General features: G+C 41.6%; 1 protein-coding gene across 3 annotated transcripts in view; it reads left to right on the top strand.

Annotated features, from left to right (window-relative positions):
- The first annotated feature begins 2,401 nt into the window (after nt 1-2,401).
- Nucleotides 2,402-25,791, top strand: part of LOC139545130 (tenascin-like) — a 74,473-nt gene continuing 51,083 nt past the window's right edge. The window contains exons 1-2 of one of the 3 annotated variants that reach the window (XM_071352551.1): nt 2,403-2,550; nt 2,712-2,745. The gene's annotated coding sequence lies outside the window, so the exon portion shown is untranslated. Of the gene's footprint in view, nt 2,746-19,046; nt 19,119-25,791 lie in introns of all 3 variants that reach the window. The other 2 variants (XM_071352549.1, XM_071352552.1) reach the window with 2 other exon arrangements.

Genomic DNA, 25,791 nt, shown 5'->3' with positions numbered 1-25,791 from the left:
CTAAATGAGGAGGTCAGGTTCTAGCCCATGTAGTCTCTAAATGAGGAGGTCAGGTTCTAGCCTCTGTAGTCTCTAAATGAGGAGGTCAGGTTCTAGCCCCTGTAGTCTCTTAGTTAAGAGGTCAGGTTCTAGCCACTGTAGTATCTTAATTAAGAGGTCAGGTTCTAGCCCCTGTAGCCTCTAATTTAAGAGGCCAGGTTCTAGCCCCTGTAGACTCTAATTTAAGAGGTCAGGTTCTAGCCCCTGTATTCTCTAATTTAAGGGGCCAGGTTCTAGCCCCTATAGGCTCTAATTTAAGAGGTCAGGTTCTAGCCCCTGTTGTCTCTAATTTAAGAGGCCAGGTTCTAGCCCCTGTTGTCACACACTGATCTGTTTCACCTGTTCCTGTGATTGTCTCCAACCCCTCCAGTTGTTTTCCCCAGTGTATTTATCCCTGTGTTTCCTGTCTCTCTGGGCCAGTGTATTTATCCCTGTGTTTCCTGTCTCTCTGGGCCAATGTATTTATCCCTGTGTTTCCTGTCTCTCTGGGCCAGTGTATTTATCCCTGTGTTTCCTGTCTCTCTGGGCCAGTGTATTTATCCCTGTGTTTCCTGTCTCTCTGTGCCAGTTCGTCTTGTATGTTCAGTCAAGTCAACCAGCGTGTTTTTTTTACAGTACTCCTTTTTGCTAATCTCCTTTTTCTAGTCCTCCTTGTTTTGACCCTTGCCTGTTTCTGGACTTTGTACCCACCTGCCTGACCATTCTGCCTGCCTTGACCACAAGCCTGTCTGCCACTCTGTACCTCCTGACTCTGATCTGGTTTTGACCTTTTTGCCTGTCCACGATCATTCTCTTGCCTACCCCTTTGGATTAATAAACATTGTAAGACTCCAACCATCTGCCTCCTGTGTCTGTATCTGGGTCTCGCCTTGCGTCTTGATAGCTGTAGACTCTAAATAAGGATGCCAGGTTGGTTCACTCCAGATATGGGTACAGAGCAGAGGGACGGAGGTAGGTACTGGGCTTTGTCTCAAATGGCACACTATTCCCTATTAAGTCAACTACTTTTGACAGGAGCCCTATGTGTCCTGGTCAAAATAAGTTCAATATGAAGGAAATAGGGATGCAGCTGTATTTAAACACACATTCATCAAGGGCTGTGTGGTTGGTAGAGTGCTGTATGGAGAGCAGGCTAGCTTGGTTCTGTTCAATGTTATGCATCAGATTTCAGAAGTTTCATTATTCTGGTGGATTTGAGGATGGTATTGCCGATATTATAAACCGTGTTGTTCAATCCCTGAATGCTGATTGGCTGAAAGCCGTGGTATATCCAACCTAATACCACGGTTATGACAAATAATACCTTTTTACTGTTCTAATTACGTTGGTAACCAGTTTATAATAGCAATAAAGCACCTTGATTGTTTGGAATACAGTATAGCCAATATACCACGTCTACGGGTTATATCCAGGCACTCAATTGCGTTGTGCTTAAGAACAGCCCTTAGCCGTGGTATATTGTCCATACCACACACCCTCGTCCTTATTGCTTCAATTAGGGATAAGAGGACTAATAACAAATAACTTAGAAAACTGATCCTCATCATTATCCCCACCAGCATTATCATCATCACCACCAGCATTATCACCATCGACCACCGCATTATCACCATCGTCACCAGCATTATCACCATCGACCACCACATTATCACCATCATCACCATCTCCATCAGCATTATCACCATCGACCACCGCATTATCACCATCATCACCATCACCACCAGCATTATCACCATCGACCACCGCATTATCGCCATCATCACCAACATTATCACCATCTCCATCAGCATTATCACCATCGCCACCCACATGATCACCATCATAACCACAATCATCACCATAGCCACCAGCATTATCATTATTGTCACCAACATTATCATCACCGCCATCGGCATTATCACCATCATCACCATCATCATCATCATCATCATCATCATCATCATCATCATCATCATCATCATCATCATCATCATCATCATCATCATCATCATCATCATCATCATCATCACCAACATTGCCATCATCGTCACCCACATTATCATCATCGCAGCCAGCATTATCACCATCATCGCCACCATTATCATCCTCATCAAAAAACAGAGGCAGTCACTCTAGCTACTTTTCCTGTTTATATTCTAGTCTAAAATTATATGTTAATGCAGCCCTGAATTCACTAATTTATTCCTCTTCCATTGGCTGCTCCACTTTGTGGCTAATGGTCCACCCTCCCCCCAAACCCTCAGTCCCCCCCCCCCTCTCTCTATTTCTCTCCCCCTCTCTCCAGCCTTGAGGCATCCCGTTTCAACTCCTCAGCTTCCATTCATAGGGGGGGTATTCAAGAGCGCTAGGTGGGAGTGGGGTCTGAACGCATAGTCTACTATTTAAGAGAAAGGGAATTCTCCCTCCCTCTCTCTTTCACTCAGTCCCCAGCTCTCCTGGCTTCTCTCTTTCTCTCTCTCTCTTTCTCTCTCTCCTCTCACTGACTACATCAGCAGCAGGCTGGGTCTCTAGGTAGATGGAATAGACTGATTGAGAGAAGGAGAGGAAAATGACTAAACTGTCATTGCTTTAGAAGGCAAAGTCACAGACCCATAAGAACATTTGTTTGAGGCTTTGGTTTCTTTGAGCCAAGTTCTCACATACTTTCTTTTTGTTCTATTCCGTTGATTTAGCTCCGGTGGAGAGATTCTGTGAATTCAGTGGAAGGTAAGCTGCTCCTGTGTTTAGCTGTGTGGTACTTGGTGATGTTCTGTTTGAATTAGAATTAAAGCTCATGTCTAGATTTTGTGTGATCAGATCATTTAAGATTTTTGTTAGTGTGACTTAATTTAGTATGGATTTTTATTAATATTACAGAAATAACACATTGGGAAATACAATAAATTTAATGTTTTGGTTTGTCTTAAAATATGTCTTGATGGGAAATGATGTATTTATTGGAACCAAATAAATACAAAGCAAAACATGTCAGAACGGTAAACTGTGGATTATAATGAGATATATTTCATTCATCAAAGTGGAGTCTTTTATTATTTGCCTTTTATACTTTTTAACAAGCGAAGACTTCTGAAGCTGGCTTAGTTTGTTCCATCAATATTCCTTTACTGTACATGCTCAAAGGTGCCTTTACAGTTTATGAGTTTACCACATGTTTGCATGTTTCTACTATTTACTTCTTACCTAATCTCATCCACCAGCCTGCTCTCTCTCTCTCGCTTGAGCCTGGGGGTGAGGATAGCTGGGTCTTACCTGAACAGAGGGGAAAATGACATTCAGTGATCCAAGATGTTAATCATCTACTGAATAATTCTGCCTGTGGAGGTGTTGAGTTGCAGTCAGCTGGGGTTCGGGATAGTAGGGTTGTTCTGTGTGTGTTGCCTCCCGCAGCCTGCCAGATATGAGTCTGTAGATCTACTGTATGTGTGCCAGCAGACATTGAGCTTCTGTAGCTCGAGAGACAGACAGCTGCTGTGCAATACAGTTGCTCTCTCTACTCTATACTCTCTCTATTCTCTCTCCACTCTCTACTCTCTCTACTCTATACTCTCTTTATTCTCTCTCCACTCTACTCTCTCTACTATTTGTTGTCTCTACTCTCTCTACTCTCTACTCTCTCTACTCTCTTTCTATTATCTCTCTCTCCAGTATCTCTTCTCTCTCTACTCTCTCTACTCTATACTCTCTGTATTCTCTCTACTCTCTCTGTTCTCTCTACTCTCTTTCTATTCTCTCTACTCTCTACTCTCTCTACTCTCTCTACTCTTTGATCTCTCTACTCTCTTTACTCTATACTCTCTCTATTCTCTCTGTTCTCTGTTCTCTCTACTCTCTCTATTCTCTCTACTCTCTCTTTTCTCTCTATTCTCTCATCGTTACTTGCTCTACTCTCTCTATTCTCTTTATTCTCTCTATTCTCTCCTTTCTCTCTACCCTATCTACTCTCCCCTTTCTCTCTACACTCTCTATTAGCTCTACTCTCTCCACTCTCTAATCTCTCCTTTCTCTCTAACCTCTCTATTCTCCCCCTTCTCTCTACTCTCTCTATCTCTACTCTCTCTACTCTCTAGTATCTCTACTCTTTCTACTCTCTCTATTCTCACTAATCTCTCTATTCTCACTATTCTCTCTACTCTCTCCTCACTCTACTCTCTATTGTCTCTACTCTCTACTCTCTGTTGTCTCTACTCTCCACTCTCTCCACTCTCTACTCTCTACTGTCTCTACTCTCTACTCTCTATTGTCTCTCCTCTCTCTACTCTCTACTCTCTATTGTCTCTCCTCTCTCTACTCTCTACTCTCTATTGTCTCTAATCTCTCCTCTCTACTCTCTCTTCACTACTCTCTACATTCTCTCTACTCCCTCTACTCTCTACTGTCTCTACTCTCTCTACTCTCTCCTCTCTACTCTCTACTGTCTCTACTCTCTCTCTACTCTCTCATTCACTCTACTCTCTACTCTCTCTACTCTCTACTCTCTATTGTCTCTACTCTCTCTACTCTCTACTCTCTACTCTCTCCTCACTCTACTCTCTACATTCTCTCTACTCCCTCTACTGTCTCTACTCTCTCTACTCTCTCCTCTCTACTCTCTACTGTCTCTACTCTCTCTCTACTCTCTCATTCACTCTACTCTCTACTCTCTCTACTCTCTCCTCGCTCTACACTCTACTCTCTCCTCACTCTCCTCACTCTACTCTCTACTCCCTACTCTCTACTCTCTCTACTCTCTCTACTTTCTCCTCACTCTACTCTCTACTCTCTACTGTCTCTACTGTCTCTACTCTCTGTGCGCTTGCTACTCTCTCTCTGTTCTTTCTATGTTTTATATTCTCTACGCTCTACTCAGTCTATTCTCTCTACTCTCTATATTCTCTCTACTCTCTCTAATCTCTTTAATCTCTCTACTATCTATATATTCTCTCTCTCTGTTCTCTAGTCTCTCTGTTCTCTCTACTATCTATATTCTCTCTACTCCCTCTGTTCTCTTGACTCTCTCTATTCTCTCCACTCTCTGTTCTTTCTATTTTTTCTATTCTCTCCACTCTCTCTGTTCTTTCTATTTTTTCTATTCTCTACTCTCTACACTCTCTATTCTCTCGACTCTCTCTACTCTCTTTCTATTCTCTACTCTCTAGTTTCTCTAGTACATCTAGTTTCTCCACTCTCTCTACTATTTGTTCTCTCTACTCTCTAATCTCTGTTCACTCTATCCTTTCTACTCTCTACATTATCTCTACTCCCTCTACTCTCTATATTCATTCTACTCTCTCTACTCTCTTTACTCTCTACATTCTCTCTATTCTCTCTACTCTCCCTATTCTCTCTACTCTTTCTTTTCTCTCTGTTCTCTCGTATATCTCTATTATCTCTACTCTCTCTACTCTCTACTCTCTCTGTTCTATCTATTTCCTCTACTCTCTACTCTCTACTCTCTATACTCTCTCTACCCTAATCTCTCTAATTGCTCTGTTCTCTCGACTCTCTCTGTACTCTCTACTCTCTCTATTCTCTCTGTTCTGTCTACTATCTATATTCTCTCTACTCTCTTTGTTCTGTCTACTATCTATATTCTCTCTACTCTCTGTGTTCTCTCTACTATCTATATTATCTCTACTCTCTTTGTTCTCTCTACTAGCTATATTCTCTCTACTATCTATATTTTCTCTACTCTCTCTGTTCTCTTGACTACTTCTGTTCTCTTGACTCTCTCTACTCTTTGTTCTCTCTACTCTATCTAATCTCTCTAATCGCTCTGTTCTCTCTACTATCTATATTCTCTCTACTCTCTCTATTCTCTCCACTCTCTCTGTTCTTTCTATTTTTTCTATTCTCTCCACTCTCTCTGTTCTTTCTATTTTTTCTATTCTCTACTCTCTACACTCTCTACACTCTCAACACTCTCTACTCTCTTTCTATTCTCCAATCTCTAGTTTCTCTAGTACGTCTAGTTTCTCTACTCTCTCTACTCTCTCTACTATTTGTTCTCTCTACTCTCTAATCTCTGTTCACTCTATCCTTTCTAATCTCTACATTATCTCTACTCCCTCTACTCTCTATATTCATTCTACTCTCTACTCTCTTTACTCTCTACATTCTCTCTATTCTCTCTACTCTCCCTATTGTCTCTACTCTTTCTTTTCTCTCTGTTCTCTCTTATCTCTCTATTATCTCTACTCTCTCTACTCTCTACTCTCTCTGTTCTATCTATTTCCTTTACTCTCTACTCTCTATACTCTCTCAACCCTAATCTCTCTAATCTCTCTCTGTACTCTCTACTATCTATATTCTCTCTACTCTCTCTGTTCTCTCGACTCCCTCTGTTCTCTTGACTCTCTCTACTCTCCCTATTGTCTCTACTCTTTCTTTTCTCTCTGTTCTCTCTTATCTCTCTATTATCTCTACTCTCTCTAATCTCTACTCTCTCTGTTCTATCTATTTTCTCTACTCTCTACTCTCTATACTCTCTATACTCTCTCAACCCTGATCTCTCTAATTGGTCTGTTCTCTGTTCTCTCTACTCTCTCTGTTCTCTCTACTATCTATATTCTCTCTACTCTCTCTGTTCTCTCTACTATCTATATTCTCTCTACTCTCTCTGTTCTCTCTACTATCTATATTCTCTCTACTCTCTCTGTTCTCTCGACTCTCTCTGTTCTCTATATTCTCTCTACTCTCCCTATTGTCTCTACTCTTTCTACTCTCTCTGTTCTCTCTTATCTCTATATTATCTCTACTGTCTCTACTCTCTCTGTTCTATCTATTTCCTTTACTCTCTACTCTCTACTCTCTATACTCTCTCTACCCTAATCTCTCTAATTGCTCTGTTCTCTCGACTCTCTCTGTACTCTCTACTCTCTCTATTCTCTCTGTTCTCTCTACTATCTATATTCTCTCTACTCTCTCTGTTCTCTTTACTATCTATATTCTCTCTACTCTCTCTGTTCTGTCTACTATCTATATTCTCTCTACTCTCTCTGTTCTGTCTACTATCTATATTCTCTCTACTCTCTCTGTTCTGTCTACTATCTATATTCTCTCTACTCTCTCTGTTCTGTCTACTATCTATATTCTCTCTACTCTCTCTATTCTGTCTACTATCTATATTATCTCTACTCTCTTTGTTCTCTCTACTAGCTATATTCTCTCTACTATCTATATTTTCTCTACTCTCTCTGTTCTCTTGTCTCCTTCTGTTCTCTTGACTCGCTCTATTCTCTACTCTCTCTACTCTCAATATTCATTATACTCTATCTACTCTCTCTACTATTTGTTATCTCTACTCTCTTTGTTCTCTCTACTAGCTATATTTTCTCTACTATCTATATTCTCTCTACTCTCTCTGTTCTCTCGACTCTCTCTATTCTATACTCTCTCTACTCTTTGTTCTCTCTACTCTCTTTGTTCTCTCTACTAGCTATATTCTCTCTACTATCTATATTCTCTCTACTCTCTCTGTTCTCTCGACTCCTTCTGTTCTCTTGACTCTCTCTATTGTATACTCTCTCTACTCTTTGTTCACTCTACTCTCTATACTCTCCATATTCTCTCTACTCTCTCTTTTCTTTCTCCTCTCTCCTCTCTCTGCTCTCTATATTCATTCTAATCTCTCTAATCGCTTTAATCTCTCTACTATCTCTATTCTCTCTACTCTCGTTGTTCTCCTGACTCCCTCTGTTCTCTTGACTCTCTCTACTCTCTCTATCCTCTCTTTCTTTTCTCTCTGTTTCTCTTATCTCTATATGTTCTCTACTCGTTCTACTCTCTACTCTCTCTACTCTCTCTGTTCTATCTATTTTATTTACTCTCTACTCTCATCTCTCTGTACTCTCTCTACTCTAATCTCTCTAATCACTCTGTTCTCTCGACTCTCTCTGTTCTCTCTACTCTCTCTTTTCTCTCTTATCTCTTATCTCTACTCTCTGTACTCTCTCTATTCTATCTATCCCCTCTAATATCTCCTTTCTCTCTAATCTCTATACTCTCCATTTTCTCTCTACTCTCTCTGTTCTCTCTACTCTCTAGTATCTCTATTCTCACTTCTCTGTCTACTCTCTACTCTCTACTCTCTACTCTTTAGTATCTCTATTCTTACTACTCTCTACTGTCTCTAATCTCTTAACTCTCTCGACTCTCTCGACTCTCTTTACTCTCTCTACTCTCCCTATTCTCTCTGCTCTCTCTACTCTCTGTTCTTTCTATTCTCTACTGTCTACTCTCTCTACCCTCTCTACACTAATCTCTCTAATCGTTTATTTTTTTTTCTACTCTCTACTCTCTCAACTCTCTCTACTCTCCCTATTCTCTCTGCTCTCTTTACTCTCTGTTCTTTCTATTCTCTACTCTCTACTTTCTCTAATCTCTCTATTCTCTGTACTCTCCCTACTCTCTCTACTCTCTCTACCCTCTCTACACTAATCTCTCTAATCGCTCTGTTCTCTCGATTCTCTGTTCTCTCTACTCTCTCTATTCTCTCTATTCTCTCTACTCTATATTTTCTCTCTTTAATTGCTTATCTCTACTCTCTGTTCTTTCTATTCTCTACTCTCTACTCTCTCTACTTTCTCTAATCTCTCTATTCTCTCTTCTCTCCCTACTCTCTTATTCTCTCTACTCTCCCTACTCTCTCTAATCCCTCTACTCTCTCCTTTCTCTCTAATCTCTCTACTCTCCTTTTTCTCTCTATGCTCTCTCTTCTCTCTCTACTCTCTCGATTCTCTCTATTCTCTCTACTCTCTCTTTCTATTCTCTCTACTCTCTCTACTCTCTCTACTCTCCCTACTCTCTCTGTTCCCTCTACTCTCTCCTTTCTCTCTAATCTCTCTACTCTCCCTTTTCTCTCTATTCTCTCTCTTCTCTCTGTTCTTTTATTTTTTTTCTATTCTCTACTCTACTCTATTCTCTACTCTACTCTACTCGTTCTACTCTCTCTACACTGCTCTCTCTATTCTCTCTACTCTCTCTTTGCTCTCTATTATCTATACTCTCTCTATTCTCTACTCTCTACTCTCTCTCCTGGTTCTCTCATTGTACGGTCGGTACACAGTACTAGCTGGCAGCTCTGCAGACTCTCTTCCTCCCTCTAGTCTATGTGCTGTTAAGCACTGGGCTACAGGCAGCGTGTCTGTGTGTGCATGTATAGTCCTTAACACTCACAGATCTAAGTATGGAGATGTGTGTGTGTGTTGAGGCACTTTGTGTGGTTAAGTATGGAGATGTGTGTGTGTGTTGGGGCACTGTGTGTGGTTAAGTATGGAGATGTGTGTGTGTTGGGGCACTGTGTGTGGTTAAGTATGGAGATGTGTGTGTGTGTTGGGGCACTGTGTGTGGTTAAGTATGGAGATGTGTGTGTGTGTTGGGGCACTGTGTGTGGTTAAGTATGGAGATGTGTGTGTGTGTTGGGGCACTGTGTGTGGTTAAGTATGGAGATGTGTGTGTGTGTGTTGGGGCACTGTGTGTGGTTAATTATGGAGATGTGTGTGTGTGTTGGGGCACTGTGTGTGGTTAAGTATGGAGATGTGTGTGTGTGTGTTGGGGCACTGTGTGTGGTTAAGTATGGAGATGTGTGTGTGTGTTGGGGCACTGTGTGTGGTTAAGTATGGAGATGTGTGTGTGTGTGTTGGGGCACTGTGTGTGGTTAAGTATGGAGATGTGTGTGTGTTGGGGCACTGTGTGTGGTTAAGTATGGAGATGTGTGTGTGTTGGGGCACTGTGTGTGGTTAAGTATGGAGATGTGTGTGTGTGTGTTGGGGCACTGTGTGTGGTTAGGTATGGAGATGTGGGGTGCAATGAAGGAAGAGACCCCAACAATGTAATGCCTACCTCATCTTATCTTTTAAACAGTGTTGTGTAGATAATGGTTGAAGCAGGATCAACTCATGGTTCTTCTATTGCAGCACAATGATGTTCAGTGCCTAATTGGACGATATTTACCTTTTTCCACTCAATACTTTGATGCTTGTGTGGATAAGGCTACCTACCTACTATCTTGGTTCATTTGTGTAGGTTTTTTCTGTGTTTTGTCGCGTTGAGCTAAGACGTCTACTGTTGGGTTTCCTCTTTCATGCACCTTTTCCTTCTTGATATTTGTATAGTCAGTGTCAGAGTGGTTATGTTTCAGTACCAACTGCTTTCCATGCGGAGGTTGCTCAGGCTCGGTGTGGGAATGTTTTATGATCCTAATGCTATGTGCAGAGAGGAGAGTCATTGATATTGACACAGCACCAGAGATGAGTGGAAAACTGTCCTTTGTTTGGACAGCTGTATCCTCCATCACCCCATGCTTGATAATCAATGCACTTGGAGAGAGAACTGTATTTACCCTCACTTAGCTCCTCTGGTGGTGATGGAGGAGAAACAATGATTGGGGCATTTACAATGACCTGAAGAGGTTATTTTACATGCTCATAAAGAAAGGAAAGGATAAATTAGTTCAGCGAAGAAGCAGATGTGATTTTGCTGGATGAAACAACGGTCATATCTATTTCAAACCACCCCCACTGTCTCTCTCTCTCTCTCTCTCTCTCTCTCTCTCTCTCTCTCTCTCTCTCTCTCTCTCTCTCTCTCTGTCTCTGTCTCTGTCTCTGTCTCTCTCTCTCTCTCTCTCTCTCTCTCTCTCTCTCTCTCTCTCTCTCTCTCTCTCTCTCTCTCTCTCTCTCTCTCTCTCTCTCTCTCTCCCGCTCTCTCCCTGTCTCTCTCTCTGCCCCTCTCTCTCTTTCTCTCTCCCTGCCCCTCTCTCCCTTTCTCTCTCTCTATCTCTGTCTCTCTCTGTCTCTCCCTCTCCCCCTCTCTCCCTGTCTCTCCTCTTTCTATCAGATTCAGATTGCTTTATTGGCATGAAATACAATTTGTAGATATTGCAAAAGCTGTATAGTGGTACAGCATTTCAGGGAATACACTACAACGCAATGAGGTTAATGAAATCCATTTCATTTCAGTAGTAATAATAACATTTAATTAAATAAAAAAAGATTATAAAAAGAAGATGGTTACACTATATGTTGCTTATAAGGTATATACAATGTAAATACATCAAGGAATGAATGTTCATGGACTGTCCCTCAGGCTATGGCAATCAGACATCTGGCAGTAATTGCTGCTCCCTCACCCAAAATACTAACTAGCTTTATGTCATTAGTAAATGCACAGAAGTTGGGGATTGATTGAGCTATTTTCTTTTATATTTATATCTATTGTCTCTCTACACTGTCATTGTTATTTTGTTGAAGTTTGTCTATTCAAGGCTATCTTGATAATGGGTTAATTCACTGACAATTTGACATAATGACAGTTCTACATTTGTCTCATTGATTGAATTTAATGATGGTGAGTAATTACTACACTGAACAAAAATATAAACGCAACCTGCAACAATGTAAAAGATTTTACGGAGTTACAGTTCATATAAGGAAATCAGTCAATTGAAATAAATACATCAGGCCCTAATCTATGGATTTCACATGACTGGGAATACAGATATGCATCTGTTGGTCACAGATACCTTTAAAAAGAATCATAGGGTTGTGGATCAGAAAACCAGTCAAAATCTGGTGTGACCACCATGTGCCTCATGCAGCTTGACACATCTCCTTCATATAGAGTTGATCAGGCTGTTGATTGTGGCCTGTAGAATGTTTTCCCACTCCTCTTCAATGTCTGTGAGAAGTTGCTCGATATTGGTGGGAACTGGAACACGCTGTCATAGACATCAATCCAGAGCATCCCAAACATGCTCAATGGGTGACATGTAGGTGAGTACGCAGGCCATGGAAGAACTGGGACATTTTTAGCTTCCAGGAATTGTTTACAGATCTTTGCGACATGGGGCCGAGCATTATCATGCTGAAACATGAGGTGATGGCGGCGGATGAATAGCATTACAATGGGCCTCAGGATCTCATCACGTACAGTATCTCTGTTTATTCAAATTGCCATCGATAAAATGCAATTGTGTTCATGCCTGCCCATACCATAACCCCACCACCACCATGGGGCACTCTGTAACCATAACCTGCATCATGCAGACTGACTGCAAGACCAAAAACACCAAAACATTTCTGGTGAGAAAATGTAATTGTTTGTGCTTGTAGTGGTTTGAGTTCATGAAATGCCACCACCATTGACGGTGAATGAATAAATACCATCTATCCCTTTGAGAGCACCTATTGATTTATATAGACTAATCCTTCAACCCAGTCAATTGTCGTCTGTAGTATTGTGCTTTGCTTTTGTGCTTTGATTTTGTGTTATGTCTGCTGTTCACATCACATTTGAGACGGACACATATGAATGTATTAAGCCTTATAAAAGTCCTCTTTCCTGTGTCACTCCCAGAATTGGCCTCTGACTGACAGCCCCTCCGCCCGACGAGACAAAAAGCTCCTGACAGATTAGTTATCACCACGGGAACAAAGATTCTCTCAAAAAGAATCCAACGTCTTAAAGTGTTGAACACCCAGAAGGTTTTTAATGTTACTCTGATGCTAATGTGAGAGCTGAGTGGAGGGGAAGCGCTGGCAGCCTGCGGGTGCATCCCAAATTACACCTTATTCCCTATACAGTGCACTACTGTTGAACAGAGCCCTAAAGGACCTGGTCAAAAATAATGCACTATGTAGGGGATAGGGTGAGATTTGGGACACTGTCTGTGCTCCGGGGCCTTTGTGTTGCCAACGTTATAACTCCATTGGTGGCATCCAAGAGATGAACACAGCTGGCTGATGATGGGACTGTGACTCTTTGCCTTCGCCGGTGACCCCACATATTGGAATGCACGCACCATAGCATCACGTTCCCTGGACAAGACAGGCCTCATTGAGGGGGCAGACAATTTAAATTGGGATATGGTAAATGGGAGACCCATAAAGTGTATGACCTGGGGTCGTATTAGTGTGTGAAAGGATGGTAGTACTCCCCGTGACGACACGCGACACACTGTCAGCCTTTCATTGACATGCAGACAGGGACAAACAGATGTCCTCATATCACAGCCAAAATTCCTGCCTCGATTTCCGAGTGGGAAAAACCTCTCCTTCCTGTCATAAAGCCTGTCAATGCTGTGAAGAATACCCCACAGTCTTCAAAAGATAGCCTTCAGTACTTTGGATGTCCTTGAATAACCTAAAAATCCCCTCGGTTCATTTACAAGTGGATGAAGAAGGCAACATGGCAATTCACATAATGTTATTACTCTAAACTTTTTCGTCAAGTTGTCTACTGTACGTTGTTAGCAGAAGTACTGGACAGCTGCCCCTGCAGTTTGCGAGGGAGGAACTAGGACCAAGGACAGAGACAGTTGTCCTTTCCTCTGTCTGAATTCACTGCTGCAGTGCAAAGCTAAAGTCGGGGAGCAACAAAGTGAAATGCTCCCGAGACCACATGCCTGCAAGGTGCTCCCTCTCCAGGAAAGGGATTTTCTGTCCACCACAGACCAGCAAGTAGACAGTTATTCATCCATAAAGCCACTATAGAGCCATGCTACAGCATTGTCTGAAGGTCTGTTTGTCTGTGAGGGAATTGGATCATGCTGAGAACTTTCCTCTTTTTTTTTTTTTTACTTCACTCATGTTGTGTCTGATCGTAGTGCCACTTTTGTATATGTAAGCAATTAAGTTAACAAGCGCTCTCTAGAGGTAACCAATATGAAGCCACAGTTGCTCCCAGCTCTCTTGTTTCTTGTTATGGTGCTGCAATCAGATCTATTTTGCGCTCGTCTTGCAGCAAGATTTGATGACCTGAGAAGGTGTTGGCTGCTTGAAAGTTCATCCTTGTCTTCAAGGTCAGCCAGCCTCAATAAGATGCAGTACATTATCAACACATAACATCATACAGTGCCTTCCAAAAGTATTCACATCCCTTCACTTTTCCACATTTTGTTGTGTTACAGACCTAATGAAGACGTTGTGTCACTGGCCTACACACAATGCCCCATATTGTCAAAGTAGAATTATATTTTAGACATTATTACAAAATAATAAAAAACGAAAAGCTGAAATGTCTTCAATCATTAAGTTTTCAACCCCTTTGTTATGGCAAGCCTATATAAGGTCAGGAGTAAAAATGTGGGTATGTGGGACGGTAGTGTCTCACCTCGTCAACAGCCAGTGAAACTGCAGGGCACCAAATTCAAAACAACAGAAATCCCATAATTAAAATTCCTCAAACATACATGTATTTTATACCATTTTAAAGATACACTTGTTGTAAATCCAGCCACAGTGTCCGATTTCAAAAAGGCTTTACGACGAAAGCAAACCAAACGATTATGTTAGGTGAGTGCCTATTCAAAGAATAACACAGACATTTTTCCAGCCAAAGAGATGAATGATGAAGATCATCAAAGGTTAATCATAGGACTTCATGTTACACAATACATGTATGTTTTGTTCGGTAAAGTTCATATTTATATCCAAAAATCTGAGTTTACATTGGCGTGTTACGTTCAGAAGTTCCAAAACATCCGGTGATTTTGCAGAGCCACATCAATTTACAGAAATACTCTTTATAAATGTTGATGAAAATACAACTGTTATGCATGGAATTTTAGATGCACTTCTCCTTAAAGCAATTTTGCCACAACTTTGGAAGTATGCTTGGGGTCATTGTCCATTTGGAATACCCATTTGTGACCAAGTTTGAACTTTCTGACTGATGTCTTGAGATGATGCTTCAATATATCCTCAGAATTTTCCTACCTCATGATGCCATCTATTCTGTGAAGTGCACCAGTCCCTCCTGCAGAAAAGCACCCCCACAACATGATGCTGCCACCCCCGTGCTTCACAGTTGGGATGGTGTTCTTCGGCTTGTAAGCCTCCCCCTTTCTCCTCCAAACATAACGATGGTCATTATAGCCAATCAGTTCTATTGTTGTTTCATCAGACAAGAGGACATTTCTCCAAAAAGTATGATCTTTGTCCCCATGTGCAGTTGCAAACCATAGTCTGGCTTTTTTTATGGCGGTATTGGAGCAGTGGCTTCTTCCTTGCTGAGCGGACATTCAGGTTATGTCGACATAGGACTCGTTTTACTGTGGATATAGATACTTTTGTACCTGTTTCCTCCAGCATCTTCGCAAGGTCCTTTGCTGTTGTTCTGGGATTTATTTGCACTTTTCGCACCAAAGTAGGTTCATCTCTAGGAGACAGAACGCATCTTCTCCCTGAGCGGTATGACGGCTGCGTGGTCCCATGGTGTTTATACTTGCTTAATATTGTTTGTACAGATGAACGTGGTACCTTGTGATGTTTGGAAATTGCTCCCAAGGATGAACCAAACTTGTGGAGGTCTACAATATTTTCTCTGAGGTCTTGGCGGATTTCTTTTGATTTTCCTATGATGTCAAGCAGAGGCACTGAGTTTGAAGGTAGGCCTTGAAATACATCCACAGGTGCACCTCCAATTGACTCAAATGATGTCAATTAGCCTATCAGAAGCTTCCAAAGCCATGACATAATTTTCTGGAATTTCCAAGCTGTTTCAAGGCACAGTCAAGTTAGTGCATGTAAACTTCTGACCCACTGGAATTGTGATACAATGAATTATAAGTGAAATAATCTGTCTGTAAACAATTGTTGGAAAAATTACTTGTGTCATGTACAAAGTAGATGTTCTAACAGACTTGCCAAAACTATAGTTTGTTCACAAGAAATTTGGAATGGTTGAAAAACAAGTTTTAATGACTCCAGCCTAAGTATATGTAAACTTATGACTTCAACTGTATATGGAGTTGCTTACCAAGACAACATTGAATGTTCCTGAGTGGCTTAGTTACAGTTTTGACTTAAATCGCCTTGAAAATCCATGGAAGACTTGAAAATGACTATCTAGCGATGATTAACAACCAACTTGACAGAGGTTGAAGAATTGTTAAAATTACAATAATGTGCAAATATTGTACAATCCAGTTGTGTAAATCTCTTAGTGACTTACCCAGAAACACTCACCACTGTAATCGCTGCTAAAAGTGATTGTTACATGTATTGACTCAGGAGGTTAAATAGTTATCTAATCAAGATACACTCTAGTAGTGTTTTATTTTTCTTGCATTTTTAACTAAAGTTAGAATTTTTCTTCTACTTTGACATTGCAGAGTATTTTGTGTAGATAATAAAAAAATTAAACATGTTAATCTCTTTTAACCCCACTTTGTAACAACAAAATGAAAAACAAAAAGTAAAGGGGTGTGACTACTTTCTGAAGGCACTGTAGTTAGAACAAAGGCAAACACAAGCAGATGTTATTGTCATTGCTGTGTGGTGTGAAAACTAAAGGAAAGGAAGTGGGATGAATGAAAGGAGGTCTAGGTTGTTACGACTGTCTGCTGAAATAAATGGTTAGATGTGCTATAAAGGCAGCAGATGAGGCAGCTTCTCCCCAACGCTGCCTGCCACACAGAGGTTGAACTAATAAACAGGAGATCACCAACAACATGTAACAAAGATCTCATGAACAACGACTGGTATGTGTCCTCTCCGTCTGGACTGGACTACAAGAGCAGTGTGTGACAGACCTACGTTGGATTACCAGCAGTAAAGAATACTGATGGGCTCTGTCCAGAGATGAGAGACATTCTGACAATAAAATGGAGTCTCCGGCTGTCTGCCTGCCATTCTATTCCCCTCCCATGTGCATTCACAGCATCCTTATTTGTCTTTGTATCTCAATGTCAGAATGGGAAATTGCTTTTCGGTTCTGTAAATGTGTGTTGATTTTTTGTAACGGTCAGATAAGTTGGGATAGGATCTAAAGCAACCCTGCGTTTCAATCAGGGTGATACTGTTCACCCCTGGCTAGGTGATCACACTAGCTGTTCATTGGCTGAGTCCCAAATGGCACCCTATTCCCTATGTAGTGTACTACTTTTGAACAGGCCCTTTAATGTGCACTATATGGGGAATAGGGTGCCATTTGGGACTTAGCAGTGCATTGAGATAAGTGTTTGTGCTGGTATCACAGTCCTCCACCCCCAGCCTGTCTTATCAGACATGAACACACCAACCAACCCACTCCCCTGCTATCTGTGCCATCAGATACACCAGGGTCATGGAAGATCAATAACATGGGGCTTGATTTATAGGAAACCAAGCCCTTTCATCCCGAGAAAAAAATAAGACCATATTTCGATTTAAAACTTGCAAGTAATTTTATGCTTTTCCCAAACCAAGGAAAATTCTAAGCTATATGCCAAGAGGGGATGTAATCAAAACATTGTAACACATAATTTATTTAACATTCTCCCTTCTCTGAGTGTTTACCCCTTAGTTTAGAAACATACTGTACAGTGCCTTCTGAAAGTCAGTCTTATTCCACTTGTTGTTATGTTACAGACTTATTCTAAAATGGATTAAATAAATAAAAAGCAATCTTAACACAATAACCCATAATGACAAAGTGAAAATAGGTTTTTAGAAATATTTGCTAATTTATACACATTTTAAAACAGAAATACCTTATTTACATAAGTATTCAGAATTGAGCTCCAGTGCATTCTGTTTCCATTGATCATCCTTGAGATGTTTCAACAACTTGATTGGAGTCCACCTGTTGTGAATTCAGTTGATTGGACATGATTTGGAAAGGCACAGACCTGTCTATACAAGGACCCACAGTGCATGTCAGAGCAAAAACCAAGCCATGAAGTCGAAGGAATTGTCCGTGGAGCTCTAGGGAAGGGTACCAAAAATATTCCGCAGCATTGAAGGTCCCCAAGAACACAGTGGCCTCCATCATTCTTAAATCGAAGAAGTTTGGAACCATGAAGACTCTTCCTAGAGCTGGTCGCCCAGACAAAGTGAGCAATCGGGGGAGAAGGGCCTTGGTCAGGGAGGTGACCAAGAACCCGATGGTCACTCTGACAGAGCTCCGGAGAACATTCCAGAAGGACAACCTTTTCTGCAGCACTCGACCAATCAGGCCTTGATGGTAGAGTGGCCAGACGGAAGCCACTCCTCAGTAAAAGGCACATGACAGCCCACTTGGAGTTTTTCAAAAGGCACCTAAAGACTCTCAGAACATGAGAAACAACATTCTCTGGTCTGATGAAACCAAGATTGAACTCTTTGGCCTGAATTTCAAGCGTCACGTCTGGAGGAAACCTGGTACCATCCATACGGTGAAGTATGGTGGTGGCAGCATCATGTTGTGGGGATGTTTTTCAGTGGCAGGGACTGGGAGACTAGTCAGGATCGAGGGAAAGTTGAACAGAGCAAAGTAGGGAGAGATTCTTGATGAAAACCTGCTCAGAGTGCTCAGGACCTCAGACTGGGGCGAAGGTTCACCTTCCAACCGGAAAATTATCCTAAACACACAGGATATGCAGAGAAGAATGGAGAAACTCCCCAAATACGGCTTTGCCAAGCTTGTACTGTCATACTCAAGAAGATTCGAGGCTGTAATCGCTGCCAAAGATGCTTCACGAAAGTACTGAGTAAAGGGTCTGAATATTTATGTATATTTGATCTTCCGTTTTTCGCAACATTTTCTAAAATCCTGTTTTCGCTTTGTCATTATGGGGTATTGCGAGTAAATTGATTAGGAAGAAAAACAATTGAATACATTTTAGAATAAGGCTGTAACCTAACAAAGTGTTGGAAAAGTGTCTGTGTAACAGGGTTGGTTATGTTTCCACTTGCCTCTAAAGAAATGTGTATTTGATGTTCAAGCATTCTTATTGGTTAGTTCAACTCTGATGACAATAAGGGGTGTTGTGATTGGCCCCGCTTGCAGATAGGGGGAGATCGCGAACGTCAGGTCTTCCCAGTATGAAAATGTGATGCAAGGGGTAGGTCACGTTCTGAATACTGTTTTCTATTTTCTATTTTACAATGTGTACAAGTTTGCTGTACGTTACTGATTTTATACATGTGTGGGTATATGGTACCTGTTAGGGATTGAAGGGCTTTCTGGGATGTGCTTTGGCATATGATTGCTGTAAATAATTGTGTTAGCTAGCATACACCGATGTCATGGTCACATAAGCCACGGCTAACACAGTTGTCTTCATGCTACAGATTTTGCCATCGACAGCCATCAACACTGTTGAGCCCTGCACAACTAACGTGCTGTTTCCCATTTAACAACAGGTATTTACACATGTTATATTTTGTATTGTATTTTTGTATTTTGTTGGCCCAGTATGAAAATGTGATGCAAGGGATTTTGCCATCGACAGCCATCAACACTGTTAAGCCCTGCACAACTAACGTGCTGTTTCCCATTTAACAACAGCAGAAATAAATGATGCTCAACTGGGACCACTGGCCGAAGTTATTTATTTTGTGAAAACACAACGCATGGGGAGTACATTATACATCTGTTACATCTGAATACTTTCCGAAGACTGTATGCATATTCAAAGAGAGTTGCCTACAATTTCAAGTTTCTTAAAGGTCCAACGCATCAGCCATTTTTATCTCAATATCAGATCATTTCTGGGTAAGGATTATGTACCTTACTGTGATTGTTTTCAAATAAAATGGTCAAAAATCAACAAAAATAGCTTCTTAGCAAAGAGCAATTTCTCAAGCAAGAATTTTGCTTGGACTGTCTGGGAGTGGTCTGAGCGGAGAGGGGTTGGAACTCTCTTTCTCATTGGTCTATTAACTAATTTCCCGCCTGGTAATGTCACCAGGCAGGCCAAAACTCCATCCCATGAAAACAGGCTGACATTTCAGCTAGTCTGTTCAAAAAGCTCTTACACTAAAATAACATTTTCACAATTTCACAGTATAGTTCCAACCTCATAGTGTGGAAATATACTGTATATAAAACACAAGAAAATCATGTTTTTGACTGCACTATGCCTTTAAAGTTAATCTTGTGGGGTGTATTTGCATTTCTGCAATTATCCAATTCTAGTTATCATCAACATGGAAATGTATAGAGCTCAGAAATACCAAACACATTTATGCTACATTTAATGTGAGGTGAAATTCCTTATCACCTCTGTGACTTGTCCAACAGCCAGATATGAGGGTCAGTTTCTGTGTCGTTACCATCTAGGCCTTTCATCCAAACAATTGGAAGTGTATTGTGTGTTTATTATGACTGCTCAAAACAATTTGTTAGAAACCAATCAGTGAGCCCAAACCTGCCACAACTGACTGCCCTTTAAATTGTATCCAGGCCAGAGAAAATAAATGTGTAACGGGGGCCTGCGTCCAGTCGTCCACTAGCAAACTAGACTGAGAGGGCTTGTTTAGAGGCAGCGGACTGCATTAGAGGCTGCATCCAAAACGGCACCCTTTTGTGTTTCTTTGTTTTTTCCAACGAGACAATGTGTTAGGTCTTGGGCACAGTCAGTACCATCAGTTAGCCTCATCCCTCTAAAGCATGCGGTGCCTTCCTCCCCTCCCTTTGAATGGATAAGATGAGATTGATTGACTGCTTCATCTACGGTGTTTTCAAAAATGAATTCCTGTGTCGTTCTCAACTCAGTTCAACACTGTGCAATATCAGTCAGGGTTGTGTACTGTATGATCGATCGAGACAAAGACAGAGAGCACAGGGTTTCCCATTGTTGCAAGGTGATAACTTTAGAAACCCATTTTGGTGAACAGCAACAACATGACTGAGGGCTGGAGTTTACAATCGATCCCATTTCTCACTCGCACTCGCATTCAAGCCACGTTATAAGTCATACAGGAAATCAATTTCTGTGTTTGATGATTATAACTCTCAGCCATACAGATTTAGTGCTGGCCTCAGCAACAATCTCTCCTCTGCCCCTCACCTTCTCACTCTCTCTCTCTCTCTCTCTCTCTCTCTCTCTCTCTCTCTCGCCCTCTCTCTCGCCCTCTCTCTCGCCCTCTCTCTCGCCCTCTCTCTCTCTCTCTCTCTCTCTCGCCCTCTCTCTTTCTCTCTCTGATTGTGACCTTCGTGGAGATTGAAACAAACACTTTAACCGCTCCAGAAGAGGACATAAATAGAAACCCTTTCACCTTGCAGGCGTTTTATTATGATTTATGTGCATATCAAACCATTTCAATATTAGCCAGTGTGTCCGCCTTATCTCCAAGTTTCTCTTTAAAGATTAATCTTGAAATGTGATAAGATAGAGTTACTTATTTGATATTTTTTCCCGGGCTTTGTAATAAGTGGAAGATGTAAGTGTGGCAGTTTGATGTGTTGTATTTTTCACTCTGGGTCAGTATACATCCACTGAGATATTTAGTATGGCGTCTCTCAAGGTGAAAAGATCCTCCAGACAATAACTTCACCTCCTCACGAGCGACCCAGATTAAATAAGAGTGTGTGCAAAGGAAGGCAAACCCGTTTTTGCCATGGGTGACCTACAAAACTACGCAAGCTTGATCATTTCTACTGAAACGAAAAGCATGCTTTCTCCCAGTCCCCTGTTTAACATACTGGGGATGTAGATACAGTCCTGGGAGTTGGTTGAAGAAATCATTGAATATTTACAGTTTTTACACATCAAGTGTGCCAATCTGTTTCATTATTCAGTTTGTTTGTTGTGTAGTTTATCTGACTGATACGGTAGACAGTAGTACACTCCACCAATGCAACTGCTTCCCTTATACTTCTCGGGCATATCTTCCATTTATCATTAGCAGACAGTCATGATCTGTATTAGCTTGCATTTATGTCATGAAACACATGTGCCCGTAGAATGATGACACTTGCCTTCCTTCCTGCTCTATCGATAGTTAGTATTTTTTACCAAACAGAATGGTTGCAGGGACAGGCCAAACTGTGCGTGGTGAACAGTTGTCTTTTCTAGTGATTTATCTTGACTGTACCATATGGAACAGTGAGTATTAGTTAAGCTAGACTACCAAGGGCAGACTGGTAGTCCATTTTTAGCCCAGTGGACCTATATAACTTGAGTTTTTAAAGGAAAGAAAATGTGCCGGTTATTGATTTTTGGTCCCAGTCCGCCCCTGTAGGCTAGAGTGATAATTAAGTTTGCAGCATGGGGGCCAGGCTGAGCTGAGTTTGAAAGAAATCTTGGCTTCTGCATATAACGTCTGAAATCCTCTACAGGCGGAAAGCTCCCTCTCATCAATCATAAAGTGCTCCTCCAGAACCAATTGAAATAACAACTTCCAGTGTCTGAAAGATGGGACAAGGAAAAAAAATAAAAGTCACTCCTGGAAAAGCAATCATCGACAGAATAGCAATACTTGTTTATTTCCCATGAAACTAGAGGTTAATGTGGGAAACGGTAGCAGCTATGCTAAGCGATTAAACATTTATAACAAAAATCTTACTTGCGCCTATTCCCTAAATAGTGCCCTTCTTTTGACCATAGGCCTTGGTCAAAAGAAATGCACTAGGGACTAGAGTGCCATTTGGGATGCAATCGAAGGCAAATTTTGCTACACAAAACTGTAGCTTATAGGGATTTCAATGGCCTGCAGTGTCCTGGTTTTCCCTCTTGCTATGTTCACGCCTCATCCTCTTCCTTCTGCTTTGTGTTAAATAAGTGCACTCACTGGACTTATTGAAGGATTACGATCCTCCAAGACTTACACAGTACAGAAGGAAAAAATACAACACACAGAGGAGAGTCTTCATCAGAGAAAAAATAATGTTTAGTACCGTAAGGTAAAGGAGGATCATGGCTTTCATTGGTTGGAGTTGGAGATACAGTGCCATGGTTCTTACATTACACTAATGACAAAAGCAGGGAGGTACAGTAAAGTATGAGACGCATATTTATGTAAAGAAACACTTCTGGGGATTAGATTTAATCTCTATGGGGTCTCAGTTCTGTCTCACACAATCTTTTATTTTCCATAGAAAATGAAGAACCATGCTTATTGTATCCACACCCACATGGTAAAACTGTTCATCAGTTCATCAGATGCTTACAATGTAGCTACAGTAGATTCATGTAGTTTCGTCCTTATTTGATCAATCAAAATCATGTCAACCTAGTTAACACTATCACATTTTACCCTATTTCTTGATCCCATAACAGTCTAAACCCTATCTAAACCGCATTGAATAACAGATTCACTACATGGAACAACAGAAAGTCCCCCCCAAAAATACAAAATAAATTTGTTCTGAAGTTTCTGTCCTATATCTGAGAGATATAAGAAAGATCAGGAACCAATTAAAAAAAAAAACATTTTTGTAAATTTTTGGCACTGAACAGTCACTATATGTAGACTACTGTACATGACCAAAAGTATGTGGACACCTGCTCGTCGAACATCTCATTCCAAAATCGTGGGCATTCATATGGAGTTGGTCCCCCTTTGCTGCTATAACAGCCTCCTCTCTTCTGGGAAGGATTTCCACTAGATGTTGGAACATTGCTGCCGGGACTTGCTTCCATTCAGCCACAAAAGGATTAGTGAGGTCGGGCACTGATGTTGGGCAATTAGGCCTGGCTCGCAGTCGGCGTTCCAATTCATCTCAAAGGTGTTCGATGGGATTGACGCCAGGGTTCTGTTTTGGCCAGTCAAGTTCTTCGACACCAATCTCGACAAACCATTTCTGTATGGACCTCACTTTGTGCACAGGGGCAATGTCATGCGGAAACAGGAAAGGGCCTTCCCCAAACTGTTGCCACAAAGTTGAAAGCACAGAATTGTCTAGAATGTAATTACATGCTGTAGTGTTAAGATTTCCCTTCACTGGATCTAAGGGGTCTAGCCCGAACCATGAGAAACAGCCCCAGACCATTTTTCCTACTCCACCAAACTTTACAGTTGGCACTATGCTCGGTAGTGAGTGTTGCAACTGGGTACAGACAATTTTCATGTGCTACGCTCTTCAACACTCTGCAGTCCCGTTCTGTGAGCTTGTCTGGCCAATCACTTCACAGCTGATCCGTTTTTGCTCCTAGACATTTCCACTTCACAATAACAACACTTACAGTTAACCATGGCAGCTGTAGCAGGGCAGACATTTGACTAACTGAGTATGACGGTCCCACGTTGAAAGTCATTTAGCTCTTCAGTATGGCCCTTCTACTGTCAATGTTGTCTATGGAGATTGCATGGCTGTGTGCTCGATTTTATACATTTGTAAACAACGGGTGTTGCTGAAATAGCCAGATCCACAAATTTCCACAGAGGCGTCCTATTAGTGTGCAGCCCAAACTCTTCGGACGCTACATACCGAGGTTGGAAGATTGGCTCTACCAACAAGCCCCATCGGCTTTACCGAATTCAGAGCAAAACAGAGAACACGATTGTGTTTGTGAGAGTCTCATCTTTCCATAGAGGGGTCTTAATAGTTTGTAGGATAAACTGATGTTTGGACGGAGAGATGCATTGCACTGAGAAACTTTGAACTGACAGATTTTTATGGGGATTTTTTTTGTTATGCTAATTGGTTTTCGACAGGGGTGCAGACATCGACTCTAATCCCCATGATCATTACGTATGTCCATATGGCAGGGTCAGAGAAGAATGCTGCTTTGCTTGTTTTGAGATGTGTAGACTCATTCTTATTTGCCATTTTTTCGAATTAATCAATCCAAAACTTTACTAAGGGTTATAACCTGGCACTCCTCGTTGCGTCATGCACAAGAACACCTCCTCGGGCCTTATTGCTTAAATAGGCACCATTGTTTAGACAGATGAATAGTCAATACTGCAAAGTTTTGAATGAGAAGCTTTTGAAGACAGGACTTTGTTTGAAACCATTCCCAGCTGTCCTCTGTGTGGGGTGGGTATAAAACTGAAGTGTTGTCTGCTCAGTACCACTCATACAATACTGGGCTAATTTAGATCACTTGCACTAAATATGTGTGCCAGCCAGCAGGTTCTTCTTTCCCTGGTAAAATTCCACTCACATTGGCCACATGGCAGCCAACTGGCTTTGTTGCGGTCTGAGAAGCTAACAATAGAGTAAAAACAAGTGAGAGAATTAGAAAGCAGCAGCAGTCAAATAGTGTCAGGTCTGAGTGTGTGTGCCAGCGACCAGCTGCATTAGCATCGAACCATGGCCACGGGGGTCTGCTGACGGAGGTCCAGGAGGGGAGGCCGTTTTCTCCGTTTCACATGGTAGAAAAAAGCTACAACTGTCTGTTATTCACAGTATCATCTAATAATAACCGTATGGTCACAAGTAGCTGGCATTAGCTTCTCCTGTCTGTAGATAGTTATTTCTGGTTAGACATGTTTTATTCCTTTCCACTTATTTTTGATGAATACAGTGTTTTGCCAAAGCCACAGATTTGCAAAATAATGCCTCACACAAAGAGTAGTTTTGTCTCTCAGGGAGGGTTGGGTCCCTTAGAGGTCCATGTGGAGAGAAGCCAGCCAGTCTCCAAAGTGAGAAAGCCAACCATCCGTCCAGAACTAAAACCCCATTAGCAGCTCAAAGCAATTTTCTGGCTATTTTGTTGATTTAATCCCTGGTTTGCGATGCTCAGGCACAGTGGAGTGTGTGTGTGTGTGTGTGTGTGTGTGTGTGTGTGTGTGTGTGTGTGTGTGTGTGTGTGTGTGTGTGTGTGTGTGTGTGTGTGTGTGTGTGTGTGTGTGTGTGTGTGTGTGTGTGTGTGTGTGTGTGTGTGAGAGAGGTGGGGGGTAGCTTTTAGCACCCCTAGGGTCCAGATCTTAGCGCTCCCATTAGCAGGCTACATTAGTGCTCTTACTGTGCGTCCATCACGGAGGCACTCATCCCTGTCTGTCTAATCAGCGGCTGGCTACGTGGGGCTGCTGAAGCTGAGATCAGCCGTGGGATCCCATCTCCTGTATCCCTGTGACTGGAGCTCATCTGTCAGCCAGACTAATCACACGTCAGCCAGCCCCGGTTCAGGAGACCGAGCAGACA

Source organism: Salvelinus alpinus, chromosome 19 (genome assembly GCF_045679555.1).
Source record: "Salvelinus alpinus chromosome 19, SLU_Salpinus.1, whole genome shotgun sequence".
NCBI classification, from domain to species: Eukaryota; Metazoa; Chordata; class Actinopteri; order Salmoniformes; family Salmonidae; genus Salvelinus; species Salvelinus alpinus.
The sequence above is the reverse complement of the archived record's forward strand: the minus strand, read 5'-3'. Positions and strand labels throughout refer to the sequence as shown.